Source organism: Pleurodeles waltl, chromosome 7 (genome assembly GCF_031143425.1).
Source record: "Pleurodeles waltl isolate 20211129_DDA chromosome 7, aPleWal1.hap1.20221129, whole genome shotgun sequence".
Classification (NCBI taxonomy): domain Eukaryota; kingdom Metazoa; phylum Chordata; class Amphibia; order Caudata; family Salamandridae; genus Pleurodeles; species Pleurodeles waltl.
The window spans coordinates 69,057,083-69,080,293 of record NC_090446.1 but is presented as its reverse complement, the minus strand read 5'-3'; the positions used below and the strand labels follow the sequence as shown (position 1 = coordinate 69,080,293).

At 47.8% G+C, this 23,211-nt stretch overlaps 1 protein-coding gene across 1 annotated transcript in view; it reads left to right on the top strand.

The window, feature by feature from the left end:
* Positions 1-23,211, top strand: part of LOC138303652 (alpha-2-macroglobulin-like protein 1) — a 296,020-nt gene that overhangs the window by 974 nt on the left and 271,835 nt on the right. The gene's annotated exons all lie outside the window — the stretch shown is intronic.

Genomic DNA, 23,211 nt, shown 5'->3' with positions numbered 1-23,211 from the left:
CCATGGACTTTCAACCTAAAACATTTTTAAAGAGTCAGGGCAGATGGTGTGTGAGACAGTCTCACACCTAATGTCAGGATGTGAGGTACCCACAACTTGTCTGTAGTCTCACAGCACGAGACTGTATATCTGGGACTACATTTATCTCAGAAATGGGAACCCGGACTACCAATCAAAGATAATAAATGAGGATGATGAAATTGAGATCAAATGGAAGATCCACGGCAAGTGATTCAAAGGGTTGTTGCTCAGAACTGGATAAATAAGGAAGAGAAGAACAAGGTGGGACAATTCCTAAAATCAGACAAGATGGGTCCACCAAGACTATTGGAAGGTATTAGGTACCTAAGGAGTTGTCTCTGCACACAGGTGAGAAACAGAAGAGGCACTGTCAAGTGGTTGAATAAGCAACACCCATTCACCTTGGCAAACTCTTTCCTGTGCAATGGTCCGCTGTTCGTGCTTGTGAAGGGTGAGCAGGGGCCAGACCCCTTTCAAGGTTGTGCAAGGCAATTGGCTGCTTTGTCCATGTCTTTAAATGGTTTTGAAATTGAGCAAAAGCCAAACTAGTGATCTGGGTTATCCCTAAGTGTCAAGTACATAAAGAATCTTCAAAATATTTGGGACGTAAATTGCTGCGGCGCCGTTGGGTAGCTCTTTCCACTATAAAGCTACCTGTGACTGCGGGTGGATATGTCTTCTGGACTTAGAATGCTATTATTCAGCTGCACAGGTCCAATGGGTGGCTCGATGGCTTTCTGCCCACCTCCCTGCATGGGGTTTATCAGTAAAGACTTTTAAGGAACGCTTAATGCACTGCTCATTGTTTCCTACTGGCCATTCTACAGATCACCATCCGGGGTTATCATGCACAGCTTTCTCTTGCCTTGCTGCAACCTGTAAACTCACTGACACGAAGAAACCCTGTGCTCCTGCACTACCTTTGCTAAGTCTTCCCACTCGCACAAGAAGGCTGTGCTCAGAGCAACTCCATCAGTGGCATGCTGCAGGTATCTTAAAATTGGGGGATTTGATTCTGGATGGCAAGCTACTAAATTTCCAAACCCTTATGGCAGACTACCATCTTCACCCAGGTCAACTCTTTACTTACAGCCACCTTAAATAATCATTAAATGCCCTATTTCATGTCTGCCACTTAGCACTAACCCTACAAGAGGTGTGCCAGAAGCTCTACACCATAGGAACTGGTGGCAAACTGATAGAATGGATGTACAGACCTTTCCTGCAACATGGAAACCACTCCAGGTCTTCTTGTCATACTACCTGGGTGATTGATTTGGCCAAACCTCTGCAAGGTACGGACTGGACTAAAATACTGGACTTTCCCTACAATGTATCCGACGGCTGTCACTTTAAGCACATTCATAGTGCTTCCTTGGGAATGCACTCCGTCCGATACTTGCCGTTGGACTTGTGGTTCGTAACTCACATTTTGTTGCTTTCAATTTGCTGGCTTTATTTGTTTTAGGCTATGCAGCTTAAGTTCATTCCTTCCCTTGCCCAAACCTTATTTACAGTATCCTTCCGAGTGCTCCCTTTCTGTAAACAGGCCTGTAAATCTTGTTCTTATCTCATCACATTTGCTGTGCATTCAAAGAACAAAGTCAAATGTCAGGCTCTGATTTCGGTGGGAACTTAGTGTTTACTTTTCTTTCTCTGACTTCAAGGTGAGAGGATTTATGCAACAATCTTGCTGGATAATGGGGTTAGGAAAGAGTTTTTTCTATCACATGACAACATTTAAATAAACTTCAGAATATATCAGAATTAGGAGTACAAATGAAGCACATTTTTGTTAATCCTGAACTGTGCTGGAAACAAATACCTTTATATGATTAAAACAAATCATTGCATTAGGTGATGCAATTTCCACACATCATCGTCTGTGCACAGTATAGTTTGATTTGAAAAACTGTACGTCTGTGCAAATGTAATGATCATTTCAATCAAAAATGTGTTGTCTGTAATGGCAGTGTGTTACCACACCATGCATACTCCACTCCACGCTGCTCTGCACCACCCACACCACTGCACACTATTCTGTATCACTCCACTTTACACCACTCCATGCCACTGCACTCTTCTCCATTCTGAACCACTCCACATTTTGCCACTGCACTCTGCTACTTCACACTATGCCTCTCTACTCTATTCTGTACCACTCTACTCTATGCCAATGAACTTTATGCCTCTCTACACCACTGAGCTCTGCTCCTCTGTACGCTAAACTCCTCCAGTCTAGGCAACACCAATTTAGTTCGAACAACTCCACTCTATGCCACTCTGCAACAATGCACTATATGCCACTGCACTCTAAGCTAATACACGCTATGCTAGTGCACTTTACTCTGTAACACTTAACTCTATGCCCCTGCACTCTACATCAATACACTGTACTCCACTTTAATCTACTGTGCATCTCTGCACTCTATGTCACGGCATTCTACACCACTTTACTCTATGCCATCACACTCTCTGCCACTCTGTGCAACTCCATTCTACCCAGCACCTCTCCACTCTAAGCCACTTCACTCTACTGTGAAACAATCTACTTTACGCCACTGTACTCTGTACCACTGCAATCTATGCCACTGCACTCTACCCTGAACCTCTCCACTCTATGCAACTGCACTCTACTCTGAAACAATCTATTCTATGCCACTGCACTCTACGCCACTCTGACCACTGCACTCTAGTTCAATGCACTTTACACCACTGCACGCTGACACTTTACTCTGAGACACTGCACTGGCCCTCTACTCTGCAACATTGCACTCTCCGCCACTGTACTGTACACCAATCTACTCTGTACTACTGCATTCTACGCCACTGCAATCTATGCCATGACACTCTATGCCACTCTACTCTGCATCACTCCACTGTAGGCAACTGCCCTCTACAACACTATACTCTACTCTAAACTGCACCACTCTACACTATGCCACTGCACTCTCTTCCATGCGAGTCTACTCTGCACTCTATCCCACTGCACCACTCTGAACTACTGCACTCTCTGCCACTCTTTGCCACTCTACTGTGTCCCACGCCACTCCATGCTACTGCACTCTAAACCACTGCACTGTACGCCAATGCATTCTAAACAACTGCACTGTACCCCACTGCACTGTACTCTGCACCACTGGGCTCTACGCCAGTGCTCCTATACCACTCCACTCCACAACACTATGCCACTAACTTTTAGCCGTGCTGAACAGCAGCCCCTCTGGTGCATAACATTGCTAAAACACATTGGCAAAGCCAATAACTCTTACGTAAACAAGACCTATTGGCTTTGCCAATGTTTGTTAGTACTGTGAGGTACTGAGGTTCCTGAAAGGACTGTGAATGTGTAAGTCCTTATTTTAAATATGCATGCAATGCCTCATCAGGGGTAGTAAGCGCTATATAAATACAATTACATCATAATATAAGTGGCTACAAAATGCGCAAATACAGTTTGCTTAAATAAAAAAAGTGCTTCTCAAATACAGATTTGAATAATATAAAAAATGTTAGTGTTAGGTATAAATTATATAACAGTCCATTAAAACCACACACTCTACAGCACACCATTATAGTACCTCTCTAAAAGAAAATATCTTTGCCATCAGAAAGCTTCAAGTGACTCCTTTGATTAAAGTCAATGCAGGTTTTCAAGCCCCTTTGCATTTGCAGATTTACCAGTTACCCACATTTGCATTTCTTTAGAGAAGGAGACACCCTGGCAAGAAGGTATTTTCTTATCTGTCTGCCCCTCCCTCAGAACACAGGAGTCTTCCTGCCCTTCATTTGAGCTGGGGAAACTGATCTGCCGTTAATTTCACCCTGCCTCTGTTGTCCTTTAGGTGAAAGCTGAAATTACGGACAAATGCTGTCCATGAAGACTTTCATCAAGGACAACGGACAGCAGGGCAAAATTACGGGCAGTCCGTGAAATTTACAGACGGGTGGTCACCCTACTTTCTCCTTTGGCACTGCTGAGTTTTCTCTACTGCCATCTTTGACATTTCTTACTTTGTCGTTTTAGGACTCTCCTGTCTCTGTCTCTTAGGATCTCTTGTCTGGATTCTTCTTTGCCTTTAGCCTGTGAATTCTGTTTTCTGTGGCCCTTCCTTCTGGAAGCCTGGCTGACGTCCAGGAGACAAGGGAATGACTGAACAATGACAGTGATGACTCCAAAGGTGTGGCTTGGTCTGGGTGCTCTGGTGATGAAGTGGATGGAAAGTGTGTTAGTGGTGTAAAGTCTGCAGTGTACCAGTAGCTGCAAATTGTATGCAGGGATGGATTTCGATGATTTTGTGTTGAGTGTGGCAATTCATAGCCCTCTGGTTATGCTTGTTCTTTACTGGAATAAATTGGCAGGTGGGATTGGTTTCTGAACCTCTGAGTATCTCTGTCCACAAATCAGAATAAGACACTGATTTCTGGTGAGCTAACAAGTTGCTGGCCACAGTGGCGTTTGGGGACTGAGCAGAAATTTAACAGCAGCAGCAAAGGCAGTGCTTAATTTGTGCGTGTTGTTTCCGGTGCTGAGCACCAGCACTTATTTTTGAGGGCCGGGGCTTATTCTTATGCCTCAAGCATTTGCGGTGAGCAAAAGACACATATGGGAAAGACGGAGAAAGAGAAAAACTGAAAAAGCGTCACAAAAGGAGAAAGTAGAAAGCTGCAAGAGTGAGCTGAAGGGGCAGCGAGTGGCTGTAAATGGAATAAAGAGGCCCGAAATGGCTTCAGGATTACGCCGCCTCAGTATTCCGTGTTCACACATTTAATTGCTGCAGCCGCGTGTTTATGTGGAGTGCTTTGTGCACCGGCACCTTTTTATTTACAAATTAAGCACTGAGCAAAGGTACAATGGAATAATGAGCTGTGATGGGGTTAGTGAGACAGAGAGGTTTACACGGCTGCTGTGGATTTAGGTGTAGGACAATGTCGTCCATGTGGTCCCTGTTGGTGGATGCATCTGGTGCTACTGTATGACTGATATTTTGATGCAGGGATTTTACTGAGGGTGTCTGTTTGATGCTGGTGTTTATCTATCTTTTGCCTGGAGTGTGTCTAGATATGTGCACAGCCTGGATGCTGGTGGCTTCATGTGGTGGGATGTCCACCTAGAATGTTGTATAATAGCGTGTTAGGAGCAGTATGTTAGCAGTGGCTGTGGGGCAGTGCCGGGTTACCAAATAAGCAAAGTAGGCACCGGCCTATGGGCCCCACTCCTTTTAGGGGCCCTGCGACAACGGATCAAATTAATATGGATTTAATCTTGAAAGAAAATTACAATCAAGCTTTCCTAATTTGTTTCCAAAACAAAAAGTGCATAAACCATAGACATCAGATTCACTTAACAGTTTGTCTCTTAAAAGCTCATCTTCTGTCAGTGGTCAGTTTGTAAAATAATTCGGTTCAAACTATGTACGTGTAATGTTTAGTTTTGTGTAATAAAATTGGTTTATTAAAATTATTGGTTGGTAAAATAAAAAATGTATTAGGAGATAATTTACGAGGGGGGCCCTGAAGTTTTGACTGCTTGAGGGCCTCCACACGGTTTAATCTGTCACTGCTGTGAAACGTGTGTTGGACCAAGAATGAGCACTGACTGATGTGTGCATCTGCAAGGATGAGTTGCTGGTGAAGGAGTGCTGCAGGAGGAAGATCCACACTGGCCCTGGATGAGGAGTGGGTTAATGTGCTGAGTGTGAAAATAATGAAACACACAAGGGAGAGATGGGCTGTCAGATGGAGTTGATCTGTTGCTCATGGGGAGATGGTGGCAATATTGTTTGGGGTGTGTATTGCTGTGTTTATGTAGTAAGATGGCATATTTTTGCATGCATTTTGTGTAGTGTGCATATTGGGGTTTTCTGATTGTTTTCTTGGGGTCTGGTTGTGGTGGTGAACTGAGTGTCTGATTGATGTGCTTTCTAACTAGCAACAGAGCAACAGAAGACTGAAGATGTATTTTCTTGTATGTGGGTGTGTACTGTCAGCAGGTGGTGATGCGGGATACAACAGGGTCGAATTGGGACAGAAAATAGTCCTGGAACCAAAATAAAAGCACCATCCCCATAAGTTACTTATATAGCTAAAACGTGGCCCTTGTTTACAAAGTGGGGCAAATTTGAACTCGAAAAGCCCCACTTTATAAGTGTTTTGCAATGAATGGAAGCCTGCATGGATAGGAGCTTGCTGCAGGCAATGTTTGTTTTAGTATGTTTATTGTATCAAGGAATAACAACAGTAAACACGGACCCACCAACAGCCATAAAAAGGGCCCCCACAGTGGCCTGTGACACAAACCCGTTGGCCACTGCCTGATTGTTCTGTAGGCCTATAGATTGTTCTATAGGCCAGTCTAAACCCAAGTTATATTGCCTTTTTGTTGGTTGTGCAGAGGGGGGTGCTAATAATGTTGCACTGAGGAGCGGTAGATGTCAAGTCCCATTGTTGTGACTGTAGAGGGTTGATTCGGTGCCTGGGTTCATAGTCATGCCACCTGAGCCTTTGAATGTTTCTTAGACTTCTGGGCATGTGTATGAGGGTTAGTAGCTTGATAGGTGGGGAGCAGCAATTGCAAAACTTTATGGAATGGTAGACCACGGATGGTGGATGGACGTTTGATGATCAGTGTGAGTGTATAGCTAGGGCCAGAAGGGATGAAGGAATGTGGAATGCATAGGCGGGGTACAGCCGGTGAGGTATGGTAGATGGGTGTCTGGGTAGCTGGGACATGTGAATTAGCATATATGAGCTTGACTGATTGCGGTAAGGTAGTGTTTGAGGGTGTGCTAGGCAGACTGATGTATAATGGCAATTTTGAACATGTGCTGTGTTGATAATGTGTGGTAGGTTGTGTGATCATGTTCTGGTCTAAATGAGGCATCATGGGGCATTTGTGTGTATGGTCACCTGAATTAGGTATGATAGGGTGGAAAGGGTGTTTTGGGCATGATGGGGTATGATTCGGTGGACGAGTGTCCACTGAGCAGAAATTGGGGGATTGGTTGCATCAGAGTGTGATTGGAAGATTGTGGTTTTACCACAAGCATGCATTAGTCTTGACCTAACTTGAGTATATTGTGTGGAAACCTACGTCCAGCAAGGTGGTCTTTGGTGTGTTGTGGTTATCTGAACTGCAGAATGTGGTTTAGTGGGTTCTACAATGTGTGCTCGCCAAGGTGTGATATGTCGTAAGGTGTCAGTCTGTGCTTGGTGGCGTGTTGTACAAATTACATTATGAAGGTGCACCCAGCAGAATGCGCACAGCTGTGTTGTGGAATTCTGTGCCGGACAGAGTGTGGTATGCTTGGGTATGTGGGGATGTGTTGAGAGGAGTGCTGTGTTATATGTAGAGTCCAATGCCACAGTAGAATTCTTTAGAGTTGGACTCTGTGCTGGATGGTGTCTGCAAGATTTGAGATTTTATGATGTGATTGGCACAAGGGGTATGCTGCAGTGTGGGCGCCTGTGCTACGCAGAATGTTTTAAGATTGTGAAGATAAGCACCTGAGTGGCAAGGGGCATTGTGCCATGGTGTGGAAAGGTGTAATCCATAGGCTGTAACTCCATATTGTTTGGAAACAGAGTGTTGGCAGCCTGGGCACGACATTCTCTGGAATTCGGTGGACAGTCGTGCTATCACTATAGTCTCTATGGTCTTTGACATGCATTGCAGCCTTGAGACATCTCTGCAATTAGAACGATTATTCTGGTCAGCATTTATTTGTTTTCGGAAGAAGGATGACTATAGCATGTGTAATTTTCCAGGAGATTTCCTCAGCAGACTGTGACTCATGGATCAAGTATAATGGCTTTTATATGCATGTATCACAAGAAAAGGTACCTTTACTAAACAATGTTAAGCTATTTGTTGTTTAATAATGTTGGGTAGTATCAAACTCTGAGAAGTTTGATGGATTCTGAGGAAAGAGATGGCGATAATGCCAAATAGCGATATTAGTTGTGTTACTGGAGAAAGGCATCAGGTTGCAGAAACCTTGGCATCAAGTTGACATTGATAGAACCGGACTGCAAGCCATCAAACCATTATATGTCCTTGTTCTTCTGATCATAACATTCTTAGTAGGTCAGTGTTCTATTTCTAGTTTGGCTTAGACCTGTGCAGGTGTGGGCATGCATGCTTGTCTGGTGTACACATGTCTAATAGTTACATAAATCATTACCATGCACCAAGATTCATAGTGTCTCCATCCTGGTCCACAGGTTCCAGGGTATGTTCCATTTAACTCTCACACTGGAGAAATAATTGCACATATACACATGGCTGGCTGCCAAACTCGGTGGGGTTCTTAACAGCCCCCTGTCACAGTAGGGTAACACATATTCAAAAAGGAGGCTAATGCAAGCACTCACTGGCAGCACGCATAATCACTTACACAAACATTTGTGTCTCAAACACACACATGTGAGATCTGTTCCATCAATCAGTTCCACCAAGAGCTGGGGCAGCGCACCCTCCACTGACAATGACTAGCTAGAGGTAACCCACAAGTATTTTGTGGCTGTGGCACACAAAATGTTGACACAGCATCAAATACATTCAAGCAGGTGGAAACCCCAAGTCCCTTCAACCACACTTAAGGGGGAAATTTCTCGGTGGAAAGTATTGCGTCAGTGTCAGCGAGAATGTCCTTCTCCATGGGCAGTAAAATAGGATCATACCTGGTGCTTTGAACCTGCCACCTGGGTTGCTAGTCCCGAGGTGGTGGCCTATCATGTGAAGCTCACTTACCGCCAACTAATTTTTAAATTTAGAAGCAGAATACACTATGGCCCTCATTATAACCGGTACTGCCAGCCTTATTATGACCGTGGCACTTCCGCCATGGTCATACCGCCGGGACCGGCGGTATACCCTCATGGCGGTCATAATCCACCAGGGCAGCGCTGCCCTGGGGATTTTGACTCCCCTTACCGCCAGCCTGTCCACGGCAGTAGACTCCACCATGGAAAGGCTGGCGGAAAGGGGAATCGGGGTGCCCCTGGGGGCCCCTGCACTGCCCATGCACTTGGCATGGGCCCCCAGGCACAGCCCCATCGCGCATTTCACTGACGGAATTACGGGCAGTAAAATGTGTGACGGGTGCTACTGCACTCGCTGCACATCAGCATTGCCGCCAGCTCTATTACAAGCCGGCTGCAATGTTGATGTGACTTTTCCACAGGGCCAGTGGACGGTAACACTGTTACCGTCCGCTGGCCCAGTGGACATGTCGAAATAGGGAGCCAGATATACTGCCAGCACTGGTGGTATACTGGCGCCCGCAGCCTCGGCAGTCTCTACAAAAGACCGCCAAGGTTGTAATGAGGCTCTATGTCTTAAAACAATTTTTTACAAAGTTATGCACTATTGCAAAAAGTACAAATGGTGTAAATAAATTGAAATACTCTTGTGTTTAAATGCATTGAAAAAAACACAAAGCAGTGACTGGGAATCAGACCTTAATCATGAAATTTAAATCAACATTTTTGACAGGGGGTCATCAACGAATCATGATAAAACTAAATTTCTCTTGATCTCTAAACATTAAGGTTTATTGATCCAACTCTTAAGTTGGATCCATTTCTGTGAGAAGTTATCCAAATAGCTTTCCCAGGCAAAGAACCATTTCGCATTTTGCATATTTATTTGATTTTGCTTATCCTCGCCCACACCAAGCAAGTTGGAATTGCTTGAGCTTTCATGTTTGAAGCAGTACTTAACCTGTTACTGTAGTTTTCCTATAAAAGCTGCACATGCTCCCCTTTTAAAGAATATTGGTGAGCTTTCTCAATATAAGATTAGAAGATCATTGAGAAGGGATGAATTATAGTCTTCCAAGTATCCAGAAGCATAAGGCCATTGAATGTTTTATATTACCCCGTCCATAAGGATGATATCTGATGCACACATCTGCTATTCTCTCGGGAGTGGAAGTTTTTACATGGAATCTACCTAAATGCAGAAGAGTTTGTATATTTTTGTCCATTTAAAAGCAACCCAATTCCATAAACTAAGACTTCAAGCAGTGGCCCAGGCTCCTCTGATCTTACCCCATTTGACATTTCCACCTTCAAAAGTTTTGGAAAATCCTTATTTTGTTTGTTGAGATTACCTTGATGGTTGGTGTTCTGTACCCTTTGCTGGGATGGTGGTGAAATACATTGTTAAATAACTTGGATTAGTCCCCTAATAAACAATAGGAGAAGTCGTTTTTAAGGTTGAATAACTTGAAGAAACCACCCTGAAATTTGATTAAATATTTTTGCTGAAATTCTAAAATGAGACAAACTCTTCCACATATATTGAGCTAGCTCTCATTCTGGAGTCGCTATTGGTACAACTTTGTAAGAGGTAGAGTTTCTTTAGAGAAGAAAGCAAGCTTCTTTGCTTGTAACAATGGCCCTTCCTGCCTATACATGAATCTACAGGTTCATGTGTGCATGACTCCACTTGCCCTTTGCACCATTCCCTACCTACAGAGGAGTGGCTTCTAACAAAGATAAGTATCTCCCCCATGGTGCCTCAACTAGGCATGGGTCAGACACTTCAGCCCTTGGATACCTATTGGTCATGACCACTCCCATTGGGAGTCCTTGCCATCTCTAGTGTGTTCCTGAGTTCCTACCCTTGACCCCACGGTAGGTCGCTCCCCTGCCTCCACAGCGCCACCAGGTCCTCTGTGCCGGCCTCTCTTTGTGCTGCTTGTCCCCCTGAGTGCTGTCTGATTGTCTGATTGTTGTGTGATCGCGCTCCCCCTTGCATTCTGTACCCCTGAGTGCCTGCTTCCCCGTTGTCTGAGTGTTGTGTGATTGCGCTCCCCCTTGCATTCTGTACCCCTGAGCGCCTGCTTCCCGTGTATTCGCGCTCCCCTTCTCACTCCTGTGTATCCCGAGTGCCTGCTGTCCCTCTTGCCCCCGCCCTCCCCCTCCGTCCTTCCGCCGCTTTTTGTTGTTTTTACTCATTTTTCTGGCCTTTTTGTACCCTTCTAGGTACTCTTCGTTTTTCTGGGCCTCCTCGCCTTCCCGAGGCCAATCGCCGCTTTTTCCCGCTCTTTTTTCCCCCTACCCGCCCGCCTCCCAGCTGTCCCCGCCTCCCCGGCTACCCATAAATGGCGGCCGCTGGCCAGGACCGCGCCCAGCGCCCGAACCCCTGGCCCCCGCGCCTCCCGCCTTACCTACAACTCCGCCACCCTCGCCAACCTCAACCCCGGCCGCACACCAGGCTGCTACCGCGCCACCCCGAATCGAACCCACGGACCCTTCACCTGCAGCAACTGCCGCCTCACCTGCCTTCGGACCCCCACCGCTCCCGCCAAGAACAACTCCCCCGGAAGCAATCTCCACTGCAATTCTGGTCAACACCCGATCCGTCCACAGGCACGCCATCGAACTGTGGAACCTCATCACCTCAACAAACCCGGACATCGCCTTCCTCACCGAGACCTGGATGAATCCCTCCTCGGCACCCGACACCGCCATAGCCATCCCCGACGGCTACAAAATCATCCTGAAAGACCGCACCAACCGCATCGGAGGAGGCATCGCCATCGCACACAAGAACTCCATCCGCATCTCGACCCACACCGACGACTCACTCCCCGACGCCGAACATCTCCACTTCACGATCCACAGCGACCCCAAGACCACCCTCAGAGGCACCCTCATGTACAGACCACCAGGACCTCGCACCAAGTTCAGCGAAGACATCGCAGACTTCGTCAACCCTCACGCACTCTCGTCCACCGACTACATCCTCCTAGGAGACCTCAACTTTCACCTGGAGAACCTCACCGACAACAACACCACCGCCTTACTGGACAACCTCGCCAACCTGGGACTGAAACAGCTAGTCAACACCCCCACCCACTTCGCCGGACACACGCTCGACCCCATCTTCTCCTCCAGCAAACACATCACCTTCAACCACGCCACCGAACTCACCTGGTCGGACCACAGCTGTGTCCACTTCAGCTTCAAGAAGACCACCGTGCATCACCACACCCAGCAACCACCAAGAAGACACTGGAATCGAATCACCACAGAACAGCTCGCATCTACCCTCTCCCAGAACCAACCCACCAGCACCACCGACCCCAACGAAGCCGGCAACAACCTCACAAGCTGGATCTCCGACTGCGCCAACCTCCTGGCCCCCCTGAAGACTCAAGCTATCACCAACAACCACAAGAAAAACTCCTGGTTCACCCCCGACCTCAAGGACTCCAAGAAAGAATGCTGCGCCGCGAGAAGACGTGGCGCCTCAACCAGACCGAAGAGAACATGTCAGCTCTCAAGGACGCCACCCGCCAACACCACCAATACCTCCGCGCCGTACGAAAAACAGCCTACCGGAACAGACTTGGCAACAACGCCCACAACAGCAAGGAACTATTTGGCATCATCAAAGAGCTCTCCAACCCGGACGCAGAAAACAACTCCATCCCTCCCTCACAGGACCTCTGCGACTCCCTCGCAACCTTCTTCCACCACAAGATCACCGATATATACAACAGCTTCACGACCGCCAACGCGAACCCCCCACCGGAACCCGCCACCGACATCACCACCATCCTCACCTGGAGCCCAACCACCACCGAGGAGACCACCCGCATCATGAACTCGATCCACTCCGGATCCCCATCGGACGCCTGCCCGCACCACATCTACAACAAGGCCGACAACATCATCGCACCGCACCTCCGAGACGTCATCAACGCCTCCCTCAACACCGCCACCTTCCCGGAGAGCTGGAAACACGCAGAGCTCAACGCCCTCTTAAAGAAACCTACAGCAGACCCTACCGAACTCAAAAACCTCCGACCCATCTCTCTCCTACCGTTCCCCGCCAAAGTGATTGAGAAAATCGTCAACGCTCAACTCACCACCGCCCTGGAAACCAACGACTCCCTCGACCCCACACAGTTCGGTTTCAGGGCCAACCACAGCACCAAAACCGCCCTCATCGCAGCCACGGACGACATCCGAGCCCTGACCGACAAGGGAGAAACCGTGGCCCTCATACTCCTGGACCTCTCTGCAGCCTTCGACACGGTCTGCCACCGCACCCTGATACACCGCCTCAGCAACGCCGGCATCAGAGGCAAGGCCCTGGAATGGCTCGTCTCCTTCCTCTCCGGAAGGACCCAGAGAGTCCGCCTACCCCCCTTCAGATCCACAGCCACGGAGATCATCTGCGGCGTACCCCAAGGATCCTCCCTCAGCCCCACTCTTTTCAACGTCTACATGACCCCCCTGGCGAACATTGCACGCAAATACGGACTCGACCTCATATCCTACGCCGACGACACCCAGCTCATCTTATCCCTCACCAACAACCCCACCTCAGCTAGGACCAGACTACATGAAGGAATGAAGGAAGTAGCAAACTGGATGACAGACAGCCGGCTGAAACTGAACACAGATAAGATGGAGGTCCTCATCCTCGGCCCTACTCCCACCGCATGGGACGACTCCTGGTGGCCACCCGCCCTAGGCAGCACTCCCCAACCCACCGACCACGCACGCAACCTCGGCTTCATCCTGGACTCATCCCTCTCCATGACCAGACAGGTTAACTCGGTGACCTCAGCATGCTTCAACACCCTCCGCATGCTCCGCAAGATCTTCCGCTGGATCCCCACCGACACCAGGAAGACCGTCACCCACGCCCTCGTCACCAGCCGCTTGGACTACGGGAACACTCTGTACGCTGGCATCACCACCAAGCTGCAGAGGAAACTTCAACGGATCCAGAACGCTGCCGCACGTCTCATCCTGGACATACCCCTCCACCACCACATCTCCGGACACCTGAAGAAACTTCATTGGCTCCCAGTCAGCAAGAGGATCACCTTCCGACTCCTCACCCACGCACACAAAGCCCTCCACAACCTCGGACCCAAACTCATCAACAACCGCGTCTCCTTCTACACTCCTCTGCGCACTCTACACTCTCTACCGGACAGGCCCTGGCAGCCATACCCCGCATCCGCAAAGCCACCGCCGGAGGAAGATCCTTCTCTTTCCTGGCAGCGAAGACCTGGAACTCTCTGCCCAGCCACCTTCGTGCCATACCTGATCACCTCACCTTCAGAAGGCAGCTCAAGACCTGGCTCTTCGAGCACTGACCCCCCCCCACCCCCCTTCCCTAGCGCCTTGAGACCCTTTATGGGTGAGTAGCGCGCTTTATAAATGCGAATGATTGATTGATTGATTAGCACTGCTCAAATGATCCACGAAAGGCTAGGCAGAGTGAAGCACCTGGATAGCTAACCTACAGGCACCACCAGACAAGTATCACAATATCCGTTTGCTAGAATATGGAAATTTCCAGCTCTTTGATGTACGCTCCTTCCTGCAAGGTGACTATGTCAGATGAAGGTAGTCCCTGACAATCGTACTGGAACTTGCTAAGGGCACCATCTCATTGTTCCATCCTGAGTACAGATATGTCGTTTTGTTTTCTCCACTGTCTTCTAGGCGATGGCTAGCCCTGGCTTTGCAGTCTATTTCACCTGCAGCCTTTGTCCAGCACTCTAATCATGCCTAAAGACACGTAGTAGTGAAGAAAGCCTTATAATTATATATCTGGATCAGTTCTGAAGTAGATTTCTCTGAATCCATAATCTAGTCCGTGGCTTGGGTCTTTGCTGCTCTTTTTCACAGGGATTTATATTCCACTTATTGCAGTCTGCAGTGTTTGTGACATGTACCAGCTGTGTTCAGGTGTGTTCGGGTGCTCTGTCCCCAAGTTATATTCAGTAAAGGTAATATTTTAACCATTTACTTTGTTCATGCTACTTGTTCTAGATTTACAGGTTTTGAGTTGGATCAACTAATCAAGGATATTCATAACTTTCATTAGCTTGTTAATGGACAAATGACAATAAAAATACTTTGTGCCATCACCTCTGTATTTAGGCTGGATGACCACCTTGCTCAGTCTCCTTTAATCACCAAGAGTCCCTTGAAGTCCTGATAGTCAAGTACTAAACTGAAGTACCAGCTATTGTCATATAATATCAGATAGTCGCTGACTGACATTTGAAGTTAGGAATTTAACTACAACTTATTGTTACCTTCCAAGATTGTGGATGTGGTTGGTCTGTGGAAATGAATACCATACTAACTTTGACAGGCAAACACTTAGGGATGGCTGGCTTGGTACAGGTGGGAGAGGGGTGATATTTATGATTTTTCATGGGAGCATGAAACATTTCTTGTCTTTTAGTTAGTTAGTTAGACATCTATTATGCCCAGAGATGCGCACACTGCACTTTGAATTATAGTCTTGTGAGTAGGACGATGGTGGTGTGTGTTTGTCAGCCATAGGAGGGTCTCCCAAACATTTTGCCTTATTCCTCCTGATTTTGCTGAATTTGTTTTTGTTGGCCTTAGGACTCTTCACACTTTATCATGACTAACCAGTGCAGGGTGCAGTATATTTTAAAAGTTGGACATGTGCTTATAGCTTTTACAGATCCTGGTAGTGAAACACTCTTAAATTGCCATAGGATAACATTGAGTTACCATAATACTTTTAATAAGTGGTAACTTTCAATTGGTAGGAATATCAAGTTTGTAGTATAAAAAATTGTAATTGCAATTCCTTTTTAATGGTAGAATTAGATTTAAGTCACCATTCTGAAAATGCCACTTTTAGAAAATTGGCATTTTCTTTTTCCAACCATTTGGTGCCTGCAGCCTGTATCCTGGGTCACATGACTAGGTTAGATGGCAGATGATCTTTGTGTATTAGTCCCAGACAGTTAGTGAAAGAGGAAATGAATGCTGGCAGGATGGGCAATCTCTGACTTGATATGGGGGAGCAGAACTGTCACCTACCACACTTTTATGTCACAAAGACTCTGCCATAGCACACTCACAAAGGGATTCACACAAGTCATGTGTGCCCCCAGACAAGCTAGGGCCAGGTCAGGTAGGCAGGAAATTCCAAACACTTTTGTAAGGGGAGGACTCTAGAATCTTCTCCCACTTTTAAGTGTATACCAGTTATAAATATTGGAGCCTCATACTCAGCTCTTCTGCATACATCCGGACCTGTGGAAGATGCAGAAGAAGGACTACTGTGCTGCTGTACTGCATGAAGGATGGCTCTGCTGCCCTGCTACCCTGCTGTCTGAGTGAGAAGGACTGGACCTGGATCTTTAACCCAAAACACCCAGAGTGACTCAAAGGGCTAGTTGGCTGGCCATCTGATCAGAGATTCAGGGATGGTAAAGGCTCTAACCATCTTGAGCCCTGCACCTGGACTTTGCCTGCCATGAGTCCTAACACTCCAAGTTGCGCCCATCCAGACCTGGACCTTTGAATGTGAGGCTAAAGGTACTCTGCCAGCCCAGTTGTGGTCTTCAGCAGAACCAAAGCAGCTCAATGCTACTCCTCGCAGCTCCATACTGCAACCACCTCTGCGCGACCAAATCCTCAGCTCAGCACCTCATATCACAGCCCCCCAGCTCGTCAGAACCACTGCTGTGCAGCACATCTCCAATGCAGGACCTTGCATCGCAGCCCCACTGCTCATCGGGACTGCTGCTTCATGTTGCATCTCTGAAGCAGTGCAGGAGGCTGGACTGGCTTGTAGTGAGTACCAAGGGGTACTTACACCTTGCACCAGGCCCAGGTATCCCTTATTAGTGTATAGGGGTGTCTAGCAGCTTAGGCTGATAGAAAATGGTAGCTTAGCAGAGCAGCTTAGGCTGAACTAGGAGACGAGTGAAGCTCCTACAGTACCAGTAGTGTCACTTGCACAATATCATAAGAAAACACAATACACAGATATACTAAAAATAAAGGAACTTTATTTTTATGACAATATGCCAAAGTATCTCAGTGAATACCCTCAGTATGAGGATAGCAAATATACACAAGATATATGTACACAATACCAAAAATATGCAGTATAGCAATAGAAAACAGTGCAAACAATGTATAGTTACAATAGGATGCAATGGGAGCACATAGGGATAGGGGCAACACAAACCATATACTCCAAAAGTGGAATGCGAACCACGAATGGACCCCAAACCTATGTGACCTTGTAGAGGGTCGCTGGGACTGTAAGAAAACAGTGATGGTTAGAAAAATAGCCCACCCCAAGACCCTGAAAAGTGAGTGCAAAGTGCACTAAAGTTCCCCAAAGAACACAGAAGTCGTGATAGGGGAATTCTGCAGGAAAGACCAACACCAGCAATGCAACAACAATGGATTTCCAGACTAGAGTACCTGTGGAACAAGGGGACCAAGTCCAAAAGTCACAATCAAGTCGAGAGTGGGCAGATGCCCAGGAAATGCCAGCTGTGGGTGCAAAGAAGCTGCTACTGGGAGGTAGAAGCTGAGGATTCTGCAGGAAGAACAAGGGCTAGAAACTTTCCCTTTGGAGGATGGATGTCCCACGTCGTGAAGAGTTGTGCAGAAGTATTTTCCTGCCGAAAGACCGCAAACAAGCCTTGCTAGCTGCAAAGCTTGCGGTTAGGGTTTTTGGATGCTACTGTGGCCCAGGAGGGACCAGGATGTCGCCAATTGCGTGAGGGGACAAAGGGGGCGTCCCGCAAGACAAGGAGCCCTCTCAGAAGCAGGCAGCACCCGCAGAAGTGCCGGAACAGGCATTACAAAGTGGAGTGAAACGGTGCTCACCCGAAGTTGCACAAGAGAGTCCCACGCCGCCGGAGGGCAACTCAGGAGGTCGTGCAATGCAGGTTAGAGTGCCGTGGACCCAGGCTTGGCTGTGCACAAAGGAAATCCTGGAAAAGTGGGCAGGAGCCGGAGTAGCTGCAAAAGATGCGGTTCCCAGCAATGCAGTCTGGCGTGGGGAGGCAAGGACTTACCTCCACCAAACTTGGACTGAAGAGTCACTGGACTGTGGGAGACCCAGAGGACCGGTGATGCAGTTCTTTGGTGCCTGCGGTAGCAGGGGGAAGATTCCGTCGACCCACGGGAGATTTCTTTGGAGCTTCTAGTGCAGAGAGGAGGCAGACTACCCCCACAGCATGCACCACCAGGAAAACAGTCGAGAAGGTGGCAGGATCAGCGCTACAGTGTCGCAGTAGTCGTCTTTGCTACTTTGTTGCAGTTTTGCAGGCTTCCAGCGCGGTCAGCAGTCGATTCCTTGGCAGAAGGTGAAGAGAGAGATGCAGAGGAACTCTGATGAGCTCTTGCATTCGTTATCTAAGGAATTCCCCAAAGCAGAGACCCTAAATAGCCAGAAAAGAGGGTTTGGCTACTTAGGAGAGAGGATAGGCTAGCAACACCTGAAGGAGCCTATCAGAAGGAGTCTCTGACGTCACCTGCTGGCCCTGGCCACTCAGAGCAGTCCAGTGTGCCAGCAGCACCTCTGTTTCCAAGATGGCAGAGATCTGGAGCACACTGGAGGAGCTCTGGGCACCTCCCAGGGGAGGTGCAGGTCAGTGGAGTGGTCACTCCCCTTTCCTTTGTCCAGTTTCGCGCCAGAGCAGAGCTGAGGGGTCCCTGAACCGGTGTAGACTGGCTTATGCAGAAATGGGCACCATCTGTGCCCATGAAAGCATTTCCAGAGGCTGGGGGAGGCTACTCCTCCCCTGCCTTAACACCTTTTTCCAAAGGGAGAGGGTGTAACACCCTCTCTCTGAGGAAGTCCTTTGTTCTGCCTTCATGGGCCAAGCCTGGCTGGACCCCAGGAGGGCAGAAACCTGTCTGAGGGGTTGGCAGCAGCAGCAGCTGCAGTGAAACCCCTGAAAAGGCAGTTTGGCAGTACCCGGGTCTGTGCTAGAGACCCGTGGGATCATGGGATTGTGCCAACAATGCCAGGATGGCATAGAGGGGGCAATTCCATGATCATAGACATGTTACATGGCCATATTCGGAGTTACCATTGCGAAGCTACACAAAGGTAGTGACCTATGTGTAGTGCACGCGTGTAATGGTGTCCCCGCACTCACAAAGTCCGGGGAATTTGCCCTGAACAATGTGGGGGCACCTTGGCTAGTGCCAACGTGCCCACACACTAAGTAACTTGGCACCCAACCTTTACCAGGTAAAGGTTAGACATATAGGTGACTTATAAGTTACTTAAGTGCAGTGGTAAATGGCTGTGAAATAACGTGGACGTTATTTCACTCAGGCTGCAGTGGCAGGCCTGTGTAAGAATTGTCAGAGCTCCCTATGGGTGGAAAAAGAAATGCTGCAGCCCATAGTTATCTCTTGGAACCCCAATATCCTGGGTACCTCAGTACCATATACTAGGGAATTATAAGGGTGTTCCAGTATGCCAATGTGAATTGGTGAAATTGGTCAATAGCCTGTTAGTGACAATTTGGAAAGAAATGAGAGAGCATAACCTCTGAGGTTCTGGATAGCAGAGCCTCAGTGAGACAGTTAGTCATAACACAGGTAACACATTCAGGGCACACTTATGAGCACTGGGGCCCTGGCTGGCAGGGTCCCAGTGACACATACAACTAAAACAACATATATACAGTGAAAAATGGGGGTAACATGCTAGGCAAGATGGTACTTTCCTACACAACCCCCCCCCAAACGAAGGACAATAAGACTAGTCATTACCTGATGGGTCTTCATTGTCTAAGTGGAAATATCTGGAGAGTCCATCTGCATTGGAGTGGGTACTCCCAGGTCTATGTTCCACTGTATAGTCCATTCCTTGTAGGGATATGGACCACCTCAACAATTTAGGGTTTTCACCTTTCATTTGTTTTAGCCAAAGTAGAGGTTTGTGGTCTGTCTGAACAATGAAGGGAGTGCCAAACAGGTATGGCCTCAACTTTTTCAGTGCCCAGACCACAGCAAAGGCCTCCCTCTCTATGGCAGACCAATGCTTTTCTCTAGGGGTCAACCTCCTGCTGATAAAAGCAACAGGTTGATCCTGGCCCTCAGAATTAAGTTGTGATAAGACTGCCCCTACCCCTAATTCAGATGCATCAGTTTGGACAATTAATTTTTTGGAGTAACAGGGGCTTTTCAGGACAGGTGCAGAGCACATGGCCTGCTTTAGCTCCTCAAAAGCTTTCTGACAGTTTGCTGTCCATAATACCTTCTTAGGCATTTTATTTAGATGTGAAGTCATTAAGAGGGGCTGCAATGGAGCCATAGTTCTTTATGAACCTCCTATAGTACCCAGTGAGGCCTAAAAAGGCTCTCACCTGAGTATGAGTTGTAGGGGAACCCAATCTATAATAGTTCGGATTTTCCCCTGCAGTGGTGCAATCTGTTCCCCACCTACAAGGTGTCCCAGATAAACCACCTTCCCCTGCCCTATCTGGCACTTTGAAGCCTTGATAGTGAGGCCTGCCTTTTGCAGGGCCTCCAAAACTTTTCATAGGTGGACCAGGTGATCATCCCAGCTGGAGCTAAAGACAGCTATATCGTCCAGATATGCTGCACTAAAAGCTTCCGGCCCTTGCAGGACTGTATTCACCAACCTTTGAAAAGTGGCAGGTGCATTTTTCAATCCAAAAGGCATTACTGTGAATTGGTAATGGCCTCCAATGGTTGAAAATGCAGTTTTTGCTTTTGCATCTTCTGATAATTTGATCTGCCAATACCCTGCAGTCAAATCAAAAGTGCTTAGATACTTGGCAGATGCCAGTGTATCTATTAGCTCATCTGCCCTGGGTATACGGTGAGCATCGGTTTTGTTTACCTGGTTGAGACCTCTGTAGTCTACACAAAACCGCATTTCCTTCTTTCCATCTTTGGAATGAGGTTTTGGTACAAGTACCACAGGAGAGGCCCATGGACTTTGAGAGTGCTCAACCACTCCCAGTTCAAGCATTTTCTGCACCTCTTGCTTTATGCAGTCTCTGACATGGTCAGGCTGCCTATAGATCTTACTTTTGACAGGCAAGCTGTCTACAGTATCTATAGTGTGCTCACACCAAGAAGTGGTGCCTGGCACAGTAGAGAAGAGTTCAGAAAACTGACCCAGGAGATTTATGCAGTGGTCTTTCTGCTCAGCAGTAAGACAATCTGCCAGTACTACACCTTCCACTAGAGCATCTTGTTCTGTGGAAGAGAAGAGATCAGGGAGAGGGTCACTCTCTTCTTCCTGTCCCTTATCAGTTGCCATGAGCAGGGTGAGATCAGCCCTGTCATAGTAGGGTTTCAGGCGATTGACATGGAGCACCCTAAGGGGACTCCTGGCAGTGCCTAAGTCAACTAAGTAGGTGACTTCACCCTTCTTCTCAACAATTATGTGGGGTCCACTCCATTTGTCTTGGAGTGCTCTTGGGGCCACAGGCTCCAAGACCCACACATTCTGCCCTGGTTGGTACTGAACCAAAACAGCCTTCTGGTCATGCCATTGCTTTTGGAGCTCTTGGCTGGCCTGAAGGTTTTTACTGGCCTTTTTCATGTACTCAGCCATCCTTGATCTGAGGCCAAGTACATAGTCCACTATGTCTTGCTTTGGAGCTTTTAAAGGTTGTTCCCAACCCTCCTTAACAAGTGTTAGAGGACCTCTCACAGGGTGTCCAAATAGGAGTTCAAAGGGGCTGAAGCCCACTCCTTTTTTGGGGTACCTCCCTGTAAGCAAAAAGGAGGCAAGGTAACAGGATATCCCATCTCCTGTGGAGTTTTTCAGGGAGTCCCATAATCATGCCTTTGAGAGTTTTGTTAAATCTCTCCACCAGTCCATTTGTTTGTGGATGATAGGGTGTGGTGAACTTGTAGGTAACACCACACTCCTTCCACATGGCCTTTAAGTAAGCAGACATGAAATTGCTTCCCCTGTCTGATACCACCTCTTTTGGGAAGCCCACCCTGGAAAAGATTCCCAGGAGGGCCTTTGCCACTGCAGGAGCTGTAGTGGTCCTTAGAGGAATTGCTTCAGGATATCTGGTGGGGATATCTGGTGGCATGGTCCACTACCACCAAGATAAACCTATTGCCTGAAGCAGTAGGAGGGTCAAGGGGGGCAACTATGTCAATCCCTACCCTTTCAAAGGGAAACCCAACCACAGGTAGTGGAATAAGGGGTGCCTTTGGAGTGCCACCTGTCTTGCCACTGGCTTGACAGGTTTCACAGGACTTACAAAATTCCTTTGTGTCCTCTGACATTCTAGGCCAATGAAACAAGGGGACAAGCTTTCATTTGCCCCAAATGTCCAGCTAAGGGAATGTCGTGGGCTAGAGTCAGGAGGAACTTTCTGTACTCCTGAGGAATCACCAATCTCCTGGCAGGTCCAGGTTTTGGATCCCTTGCTTCAGTGTACAAGAGGTTGTCCTCCCAGTAAACTCTGTGAGAGTCACTGACATCCCCATTTGCTTGTTTGACAGCTTGCTGCCTTAGACCCTCTAGTGTGGGACAGGTATGCTGTGCCACACTCAGCTCCTCCCTGGCAGGCCCCCCTTCACCCAAAAGCTCATCAGTGTCTGCTTCCAGCTCCCCTGGTGTAGGTTCTGCACAGGATGGAAATTCTTCTTCCTCAGAATTAGAATCCACTGTAGAGGGAGGGATAGTAGGTAGTGATTTACTTCTACTAACCCTAGCTTTAGGGAGCACTTGGTCCATTCTTCCAGGATCCAAGTCACCCTGTCCTTTTTGCTTTTTGGCCTGAGCCCTGGTCAAAGCAAAAATATGCCCTGGAATGCCCAGCATTGCTGCATGAGCCTCCAACTCCACTTCTGCCCAAGCTGATGTCTCTAAATCATTCCCTAATAGACAGTTTACAGGTAAATCTGAGGCAGCGCAAAAACAACAAGTGATGGACGGAATGCTGAACATTGTCAACCACTCACCCCCAGTCATAGATCTGGGTTTAATCCATCATTCTTTTGCTCACCATGCCACCCCAGTTTGGACCCAGCCATATGCAAATCAGTCTTGACCCTGTTCCACATGGGAACAGTCCAGACCAAACTGCCAAGCCAGGTCCTCACTGGACCGGAAACAAGCATCCTGGGACCGGTTTCGAGGGTTTCACCCCTCATCAGCCAGGCTAGCTTGAATCCAGTGGCATGGGAAGCACGGGACCCACGTCTGGGCATACCCTTCCCACTTAGGGCAACAAAGCAAAAACAACAAGTGATGGACGGAATGCTGAACATTGTCAACCACTCACCCCCAGTCATAGATCTGGGTTTAATCCATCATTCTTTTGCTCACCATGCCACCCCAGTTTGGACCCAGCCATATGCAAATCAGTCTTGACCCTCTTTCACATGGGAACAGTC